Genomic DNA, 10724 nt, shown 5'->3' with positions numbered 1-10724 from the left:
CCCTAACCATGTGCTTGTGGCATGCTGGTCCAAGTGAAAAGCTTGAGACTGAGTGGTTAAAGTCGTGATCCAAAGAGAGTGTGCTTAAGAGCTCTGGACACCTCTAACTGGGGACTTTAGCAAAGCTGAGTCACAATCTGAAAAGGTTCACCCAGTCATGTGTCTGTGGCATTTATGTATCCGGTGGTAATACTGGAAAACAAAGTGCTTAGGGCCACGGCCAAGACTCATAAAAGTAGCTGTGTTCAAGAATCAACAAACTTAACTAGAAGAATCAATAACACTATCTGAAATTCTAAGTTCCTAGAGATGCCAATCATTCTAAACTTCAAAGGATAAAGTGAGATGCCAAAACTGTTCAGAAGCAAAAAGCTACAAGTCCCGCTCATCTAATTAGAATTAATATTCATTGATATTTTGGGATTTGTAGTATATTCTCTTCTTTTTATCCTAATTTATTTTCAGTTGCTTGGGGACAAGCAACAATTTAAGTTTGGTGTTGTGATGAGTAAATAATTTATACGCTTTTTGGCATTATTTTTAGGTAATTTTTAGTAGGATCTAGCTACTTTTAGGGATATTTTCATTAGTTTTTATGCTAAATTCACATTTCTGGACTTTACTATGAGTTTGTGTGTGTTTTTGTGATTTTAGGTAATTTCTGGCTGAAATTGAGGAACCTGAGCAAAACTCTAATAAAAGGCTGACAAAGGACTGCTGATGCTGTTGGATTCTGACCTCCCTGTACTCGAATAAATTTTCTGGAGCTACAAAACTCTAAATGGCGCGCTCTCAACGGCGTTGGAAAGTAGACATCCAGAGCTTTCCAGCAATATATAATAATCCATACTTTATTCAATATTAGATGATGTAAACTGGCGCTCAACGCCAGTTCTATGTCGCATTTTGGAGTCAAACGCCAGAAACACGTTACGAACCAGAGTTGAATGCAAAAAACATGTTACAACTTGGCGTTCAACTCCAAAAGAAGCCTCTGCACGTGTAAAGCTCAAGCTCAGCCCAAGCACACACGAAGTAGGCCCCGGAAGTGGATTTCGGCATCAATTACTTACTTTTGTAAACCCTAGTAGCTAGTCTAGTATAAATAGGACATTTTATTATTGTATTAGACATTATGGATTGTATTTTTGATCCTGTGATCACGTTTTGGGGGCAGGCCATTCGCCCATGCCTGGACCACCATCACTTATGTACTTTCAATGGTGGAGTTTCTACACACCATAGATTAAGGGTGTGGAGCTCTGCTGTACCTTGAGTTTTAATGCAATTACTACTATTTTCTATTCAATTCAGTCTATTCCCATTCTAAGATATTCGTTGCACTTCACCATGACGAATGTGATGATCCGTGACACTCATCATCATTCTCCCTTATGAACGCGTGACTGACAACCACTTCCGTTTTACCTTAGACAGGACGCATATCTCTTAGATTCCTTAATCAGAATCTTCGTGGTATAAGCTAGAATTGATGGCGGCAGTCATGAGAATTCAAAAAGTCTAAACCTTGTCTGTGGTATTCCGAGTAGGATTCAGGAATTGAATGACTGTGACGAGCTTCAAACTCGTGATTGTTGGGCGTGATGACAAACGCAAAAGAATCAATGGATTCTATTCCAGCATGATCGAGTACCGACAGATGATTAACCGTGGTGTGACAAAGCATTTGGACCTTTTTCACTGAGAGGATGGGATGTAGCCATTGACAACGGTGATGCCCTACATACAGTTTTCCATGGAAAGGAGTAGGAAGGATTGGATGAAGGTAGTAGGAAAGCAGAGATTCAGAAGAAACACAGCATCTTCATACGCCTATCTGAAATTCCCATCAATGATTTACATAAGTATTTCTATCTTTATTTTCTGTTATTTATTATTATTATTCAAAAACTCTATAACCATATATTATCCGCCTAACTGAGAATTTCAAGATGACCATAGTTTGCTTCATACCAACAATCTTTGTGGGATCAACCCTTATTCACGTAAGGTTTATTACTTGGACGACCCAGTGCACTTGCTGGTTAGTTGTGCGAGGTTGTGAAGAAAGTGCTGAGTTATAAACGCGCATACCAAGTTGAATGCCATTATTAGAGATCACAATTTCGTGCACCAATGGGCTACTTTTTATAACTCTTTGCATTAATATGTTCTTATCGATTTTTCATCTTGTCGATTTTGTAGAAGTCGGGCGGTGAGTTTGGTTCTCACTTGGTCGACCTTTGTAGAAATTTGGACGATGAATTCGATTTTCATCATGGTCGGACAGTGAATTTGGTTTTCACCTTGCCGACCTGTAGCTTTGTAATCGGGCAATAAATTTTTGCGTTCAGATTAATGCGTCTTGTTAGATAAACTTTGTAGAGAATCTAAAAAGTTTTATTCAAGTAAAAAGTAGACATACAGGCATACGAAATATATACATGTGGGTGTTTACCCTTCTAAGTCAGGCAATTTTGCGGATCTTGGCTTGGTGCCTCATTAAAAAACCCTTTCAGGAAAAAGAGTGCACCTTGACCTAAGATCTTTTATTACCTCCTAACTATAATGCCTTCTTAGGTTACAGGCGTGCCATGGCCTTGTAGCTCTCGTCCCTCGAGTTCGGACACCCTGTAGTAGCCTTTTTCCAGTATCTCTGTGACTCGGTAGGGTCCTTTCCAGTTAGTTGCTAGCTTCCCCTCTCCTGGTTAACTTGTTCCGATATCATTTCGGATTAGGATGAGGTCGTTGTTGGCAAAACTTTGCTGTACTACCCTCTGATTGTATCTTGAGGCCATTCAACGTTTTAATGCCTCCTCCCTGATCCGAGCTCTTTCCCAGATTTTTGGAAGTAGATCGAGCTTTTCCTTTTGAAGTTGGGAGTTGGCCTCTTCACTGTAGAAGATCGTTCTGGGGGATCCTTCTTTGACTTCCAATGGGATCATTGCCTCCATTCCGTAAGCCAGTCGGAAGGGTGATTCCCTCTTCATAGAGTGTGGAGTTGTCCGATATGCCCATGGGACTTATGGGAGCTCTTCAGCCTAGCCTTTTTTTGCGTCCTGTAGTCTCCATTTTAACCCGGCTAGTATGACTTTGTTTGCAGCGTCTGCTTGTCCATTAGTCTAGGGGTTTTCTACGGATGTGAATTTGTGCTTTATTTTTGTTCATACCCTAAGTCGAGCTGTTCGACCTGGGATGTTTACGACAAGTTGACCGACCTCTTCAGGACAGAACCATCCGACTTCTTCTCAAAGAGCTCGGCCAAATCACCCGAAAAACCCCAAAAAGGGCCCAAACAGAGGAGTACGACCCAAACCCAAAGGCAGCCCAAGCCTCGGAAGAAAAGGGCGATTTCCTTGAAGATAAGATAACTCCACTCAAAGATAAGATAAGATAAGATAACTATCTTATCTCCAGGAAGGTCATTCCCCACCATTATAAATACACTAGAGCACCCAGGTATAACTCATACTCTGATTCTACTAAAGACCTGCTTAATACCCTTGCTAACTTAGGCATCAGAGTCCCTTACAAGTACCACCACCCTCCGGTGACAAAGGATCAGTAGCATCGCCAGACCAACAAGTCGGACACGACAGCTCTGGCCACCACGCACAAGCCAGACCCGTCATCTCCGATCAGTACAGAAGATCTCATCCGAGATCGACCTACAGTTTCAGGTAACCCTCGGAACATTGGCGCCATTTTCGAGGAACCTGGAAGTCATCCCACCATCATGGCAGACAACCTGGATAATAACCACAACTCTGATGTGGAGAACATAACACCACATAAGAACGTGGAAGTTACACTAGACAATACTTCTCAACCTAACAAAGACAAGGACTCCCTAAGCACGGGACCCATGGAAGCACTCCAGGATCGCCTAAAACAACTCGAAAAAGAGGTTGAATATCAGTGGGAAGCCGAGAAAGACCTACGAAGGGAAGTTAGGCGACACTGCAAATTAGAAGACAAGCTCCAAAAGCTCGAAGCTGATCTCAAAACTAAAATTACTCGATCCAGTCACGAGGATAATTCCCGCAAGGACCAAGTCCCATTCAGCAAAGAGATCATGAAGGCCAAAATCCCAAAAAACTTCAAACCTCCCGATAGGACTTTATATGATGGCACATCAGATCCCAGCCATCATCTCAGCAACTTCCGAAACAGAATGTATCTCACTGATGCCTCAGACACAACTCAGTGCAAAGCTTTCCCAACCACCTTAACAAAGACAGTAATTAAATGGTTCGACAATCTGCCCCCTAGGTCTATCTCAAGCTTTGATGACTTAGCCGGAAAGTTTTTAGCCAGATTCTCCATCCAGAAGGACAAAACTAAACACGCCCCAAGTCTACTAAGGATCAAGCAAGGAGATCGGGAAAGTCTTCGTAGCTACATGGAAAGATTCAACAAAGCATGTTTGGACATTCAGAATTTGCCAACTGCAGCAGCCATTATGGGTCTCATTAATGGCCTACGAGAGGGACCTTTTAGTCAATCCATATCAAAGAAACATCCCACATCTCTGAATAAAGTACAAGAACGAGCAAAAAAATACATCAACATGGAGGAAAACTCTCGACTAGGAGAAACTCCAAAATTCGGATTCTCCAACTCCTCCCGAGATAAAGACAAAGATTCTAAGAAAAAAGATGATCCGCATGGAGAGAAGATTAAGAAATATCACAATTACACCCCTCTCCGGGTGTCTCTTATGGAAGTTTACAGAGAAATATGCCACACGGAGAAGATTCCACCACCCCGTCCACTTAAAAGCAAAAAGGGAGTAGGAAATCGGACGAAATATTGCAAATACCATCGAATCTATGTACATCCCACCAACGAGTGCTTCGACTTGAAGAATGTCATAGAGAAATTGGTAAGAGAAGGGAGACTATATCGGTACCTAGCAAGTAAGACAGATGAGCCTAGAAATAGAAGAAGAGACGAAGAGGTTGGCCGAACATAACGACCACCTCGTACCCCAGAGAGGCATGTTCACATGATACATAGGGGATTCGCGGGAGGAGAAATCTCCAAATCATCTCGCAAAAGACACCTCAAAGAAGTATACCACGTCGAGGGAGGAGAAGAGGCACCCAACCTCCCTACTATCACCTTTACTAAAGAGGACGTAGCTGGCATCATCTCGGGACATGACGATCCTATGGTCATCACTATCATATTGGCCAATGCTAATCTACAGCGAACACTGGTGGACCAAGGAAGCTCAGCCGACATTTTATTCAAAACAGCCTTTGACAAACTCGGCCTAGAAGAAAAAGAGCTCAGAGCATATCCGGACAGCTTATTTGGACTTGGAGACACCCCAATCCAACCACTTGGTTACATCTCGCTACACACAACCTTTGGAAAAGGGAATCGGTCTAGGACCCTCAACATAGACTACATCGTGGTCGACGTGAACTCAACCTATAATGCTTTAATAGGTCAGACAACTCTAAACCAGCTCAGAGCAGTAGTCTCAACTCCACACCGATGCATGAAGTTCCCAACTGCAGAAGGGATCGCTACAATAAAAGGAGACCAAAAGACGGCCCGCTGCTGTTACAACAAAAGTCTAAACCTCAGAGGCAAAGGAGAAGAAATCCACACCATCGAACTCGGAGGAGTTCGAGGTCGAGAAGAATTCCGTCCAAAACCAGAAGGCGAGATAGAAAAAGTCCAAATTGGAGATGTCCCGGACAAAACAACCAACGTTGGCACAATCCTTAAAGAAGATGTAAAAAAGTCCCTCATACAGTTCTTAAATGATAACGTCGACCTCTTCGCATGGAAAGCCGTAGACATACCGGGCATAGACCCCAAGCTAATGTGCTACAAACTAGCAGTATATCCAGGGTCTCAGGCAGTACAGCAAAGGTATAGAAAGCTCGGACCAAAAAGATCCCAAGCTGTCGAAGAACAGGTACAAGCCCTACTGGAGGCAGGATTCATCAGAGAAGTCAAATACCCATTATGGCTAGCCAACGTGGTCTTAGTGAAAAAATCAAATGGGAAGTGGCGGATGTGCATCGACTACACTGATCTCAACAAAGCTTGCCCAAAAGATCCCTATCCGCTCCCAAGTATTGATACTCTGGTGGACGCCTCCTCCGGTTACAAGTACCTCTCATTTATGGACGCTTATTCATGATACAATCAAATCCCAATGTATCTGCCTGATCAAGAAAAAACTTCATTTTTAACTCCCAAAGCAAACTATTGTTACATCGTCATGCCCTTCGGACTCAAAAATGCAGGAGCTACCTACCAAAGGTTAATGAACAAAGTCTTCGCAGAGCACATCGAAAAACTAATGGAGGTATATGTAGACGATATGTTAGTAAAAACACAAAGCGAGGAGTCGCTACTATCCGACCTTGCCCAAGTATTCAATACCATAAGAAAGCATGGCATGCGACTTAATCCTGCAAAGTGCACCTTCGCAATAGAGGTTGGCAAGTCCTTGGGTTTTAGGCTCACACAAAGAGAAATCGAGGCGAACCTAGATAAATGCCAAGCTATACTCGACATGAAGAGTCCGACATGTGTTAAAGAGGTACATCAACTCAATAGAAGATTGGCAGCCTTGTCCAGATTCCTAGCTGGATCAGTGATGAGCGGATAATTTGTATACTTTTTGGCATTGTTTTTAGTATGCTTTTAGTATGTTTTAGTTAGTTTTTAGTATATTTTTATTAGTTTTTAGTTAAAATTCACTTTTCTGGACTTTACTATGAGTTTGTGTGTTTTTTTGTGATTTCAGGTATTTTCTGGCTGAAATTGAGGGACCTGAGCAAAAATCTGATTCAGAGACTGAAAAGGACTGCAGATGCTGTTGGATTCTGACCTCCCTACATTCGAAGTGGATTTTATGGAGCTACAGAAGCTCAATTGGCGCGCTCTCAACGGCGTTGGAAAGTAGACATCCTAAGATTTCCAGCAATGTATAATTGTCCATACTTTGCCCGAGATTTGATGGCCCAAACTGGCGTTTCAAATTAGCTCAAAACTGCCTGGCGTTAAACGCCGGAACTGGCACAAGAATGGGAGTTAAACGCCCAAACTGGCACAAAAGCTGGCGTTTAACTCCAAGAAAAGTCTCTACACATGAAAGCTTCAATGCTCAGCCCAAGCACACACCAAGTGGGCCCGGAAGTGGATTTTTATGTCATTTACTCATTTCTGTAAACCCTAGGCTACTTGTTCTCTACAAATAGGACCTTTTGCTATTGTATTTTCATCTTTGGACGTCTAGTTCTTAGATCATCTTGGTAGCTATCTTTGAGTAGTTTTATGCTATCTTAGATCATGGGGCTGGCCTCACGGCCATGCCTAGACCTTGTTCTTATATATTTTCAATGGTGGAGTTTCTACACACCATAGATTAAGGTATGGAGCTCTGCTGTACCTCGAGTATTAATGCAATTACTATTGTTCTTCTATTCAATTCAGCTTGTTCTTATTCTAAGATATCACTTGTTCCTCAACTGGATAAATGTGATGATCCGTGACACTCATCATCATTCTCACCTATGAACGTGTGCCTGACAACCACCTCCGTTCTACCTTAGATTGAGTGGATATCTCTTGGATTCCTTAATTAGAATCTTCGTGGTATAAGCTAGAATTGATGGCGGCATTCAAGAGAATCCGGAAGGTCTAAACCTTGTCTGTGGTATTCTGAGTAGGATTCAATGATTGAATGACTGTGACGAGCTTCAAACTCCTGAAGGCTGGGCGTTAGTGACAGATGCAAAAGAATCAATGGATTCTATTCCAACCTGATTGAGAACCGACAGATGATTAGCTGTGCCGTGACAGGGTGCGTTGAACATTTTCACTAAGAAGACGAGATTGTAGCCACTGACAACGGTGATGCCCAACATACAGCTTGCCATGGAAAGGAGTAAGAAGGATTGGATGAAGATAGTAAGAAAGCAGAGAGACGGAAGGGACAAAGCATCTCCATTCGCTTATCTGAAATTCTCACCAATGAATTACATAAGTATCTCTATCTTTATGTTTTATTCATATATCACTTATAACCATTTGAATCTGCCTGACTGAGATTTACAAGGTGACCATAGCTTGTTTCATACCAACAATCTCCGTGGGATCGACCCTTACTCGCGTAAGGTTTATTACTTGGACGACCCAGTGCACTTGCTGGTTAGTTGTGTGAAGTTGTGAAATTATGTTTAGACCATGGTATTGAGCACCAAGTTTTTGGAGCCATTACCGGGGATTGTTTGAGTTGTGAAAAGTAGAGATCACAATTTCGTGCACCAAGTTTTTGGCGCCGTTGCCGGGAATTGTTTTGAGTTTGGACAACTGACGGTTCATCTTGTTGCTTAAATTAGGTATTTTTCTTCAGAGTTCTTAAGAATGAATTCTAGTGTTTCAAGGTGATGTTCTTATCATCACCAAAGCTGATTGATTCTCATCAATTTAGCTCTTGAATGTAATGTCCTGCTGAAGCTTGGCTAGCCATGTCTAATTTCTTTAGACTGAAGCTTTAGACTAACATTGCATGATTCCTGGAATTCTCATTAAGAATTTTGATACCTTTATTTTCTTTTCCACTTAATTTTCGAAAAATCCAAAAAAAAATTTACAAAATCATAAAATCCAAAAATATTCTCATGTTTCTTGTTGAGTCTAGTGTCTCATTTTAAATTTGGCGTCAATTGCATGTTTCTGTTCTTCTTGCATTCATTCATGTGTCTTAAGTGATCTTCAAGATGTTCTTGATGATTTCCTTCCTCTGATCTTTGAATTCTCTTGACTTGAGTGTTTTGTTGTTTCTCATATGCATTCTCATTTGTTAGTGTCAATAGTATACAAACTTCTAAGTTTGGTGTCTTGCATGCATTGTTATTTGATTTTAGTTACATTTTGATTATTAAAAATCCAAAAAAAAATTTTTATTTGTGCCTTTTCAAGTCAATAATACAGAGAATTGAAGATTCAGAACACACAGTAGAGGAATTACACAAAAAAGATGGGCGTTCAAAACGCCCAGTGAAGAAGGGCAAACTGGCGTTTAAACGCCAGCCAGGGTGCCTGGCTGGGCGTTTAACGCCCAAAAGGGTAGTGTTTTGGGCGTTAAACGCCAGAATGTGCACCATTCTGGGCGTTTAACGCCAGGATAGCACAAGAGGGAAGATTCTGTTTTTAATTCAAATTTTTTTAGGTTTTCAAAATTTTTCAAAATCAAATCTTTTTCAATCAAATCTTTTTCAAAATCAATTTCTTTCCATTTTCAAAAAATACTTGCTATCAATTAATGATTTGATTCAACATTTCAAGTATGTTGCCTTTTCTATTGAGAAAGGTTTAATGTTTGAATCATATCTTTTCTTGTTAGCCAAGTAATTAATTTTTAAAATCAAATCTTTTTTGTTTTGCAAATCATATCTTCTCAATCACATCTTTTTAAAACCATAACTTCTCAATCATATCTTCTTAATCATATCTTTTTCAAAATAGTTTTCAATCATATCTTTTTGATTTCTAATTTCAAAATCTTTTTCAAAAATCACTTGATTTCTTTTCCACTCTTAGTTTTCGAAAATCAATTAGTATTTTTCAAAATGTTTTTTAAAATCTTTTACTTAATTTTCGAAAATTTCTTCCCCTCTTCTCACATCCTTCTATTTATGGACTAACACTATTCCTCAATGAACAATTCGAACTCCATCTCTCTTGATAAGTTCGAATTCTTCTACTTCTTCTTTCTATTTTTCTTTTCCTCTGACACCTCAAGGAGTCTCTATACTGTGACATAGAGGATTCCATACTTTCTTGTTCTCTTCTCTTTCATATGAGCAAGAGAAAAGACAAAAGCATTCTTGTTGAGGCTGACCCTGAACTTGAAAGAACCTTGAAGCGAAAGCTAAGAGAAGCTAAGGCACAACTCTCTGTAGAGGACCTAACAGAAATCTTCAAAGAAGAAGAACCCATGGCAGCCGAAAACAACAACAATGCCAACAATGCAAGGAAGGTGCTGGGTGACTTTACTGCACCTACTCCCGACTTCTATGGGAGAAGCATCTCTATCCCTGCCATTGGAGCAAACAACTTTGAGCTTAAGCCTCAATTAGTTTCTCTAATGCAATAGAATTGCAAGTTCCACGGACTTCCATTGGAAGATCTTCATCAGTTCTTAGCTGAATTCTTGCAAATCTGTGACACTGTCAAGACCAATGGGGTTGACCCTGAGGTCTACAGACTTATGCTATTCCCTTTTGGTGTAAGAGACAGAGCTAGGATTTGGTTGGACTCACAACCTAAAGAAAGCCTGAACTCTTGGGAAAAGCTAGTCAATGCCTTCTTGGCAAAGTTCTTTCCACCTCAAAAATTGAGTAAGCTTAGAGTGGAAGTCCAAACCTTCAGACAGAAGGAAGGTGAATCCCTCTATGAAGCTTGGGAAAGATACAAACAATTGATCAGAAAGTGTCCTTCTGACATGCTTTCTGAATGGAGCATCATAGGTATCTTCTATGATGGTCTGTCTGAACTGTCCAAGATGTCTTTGGATAGCTCTGCTGGAGGATTTCTTCATCTGAAGAAGATGCCTACAGAAGCTCAAGAACTAATTGAAATGGTTGCAAATAACCAATTCATGTACACTTCTGAAAGGAATCCTGTGAACAATGGGACAAATCAGAAGAAAGGAGTTCTTGAGATTGATACTCTGAATGCCATATTGG

The 10724-nt window shown here is 40.7% G+C and overlaps 1 non-coding gene across 1 annotated transcript; it reads right to left on the bottom strand.

The window, feature by feature from the left end:
* Window positions 1–10378: 10378 nt before the first annotated feature.
* Window positions 10379–10486, bottom strand: LOC130952681 (small nucleolar RNA R71). The gene has a single exon (XR_009074859.1). It is a non-coding gene; the product is annotated as a small nucleolar RNA R71 (small nucleolar RNA).
* Between the last annotated feature and the right edge of the window lie 238 nt (window positions 10487–10724).

Source organism: Arachis stenosperma, chromosome 9 (genome assembly GCF_014773155.1).
Source record: "Arachis stenosperma cultivar V10309 chromosome 9, arast.V10309.gnm1.PFL2, whole genome shotgun sequence".
In the NCBI taxonomy this organism is placed as follows: Eukaryota; Viridiplantae; Streptophyta; class Magnoliopsida; order Fabales; family Fabaceae; genus Arachis; species Arachis stenosperma.
The sequence above is the reverse complement of the archived record's forward strand: the minus strand, read 5'-3'. Positions and strand labels throughout refer to the sequence as shown.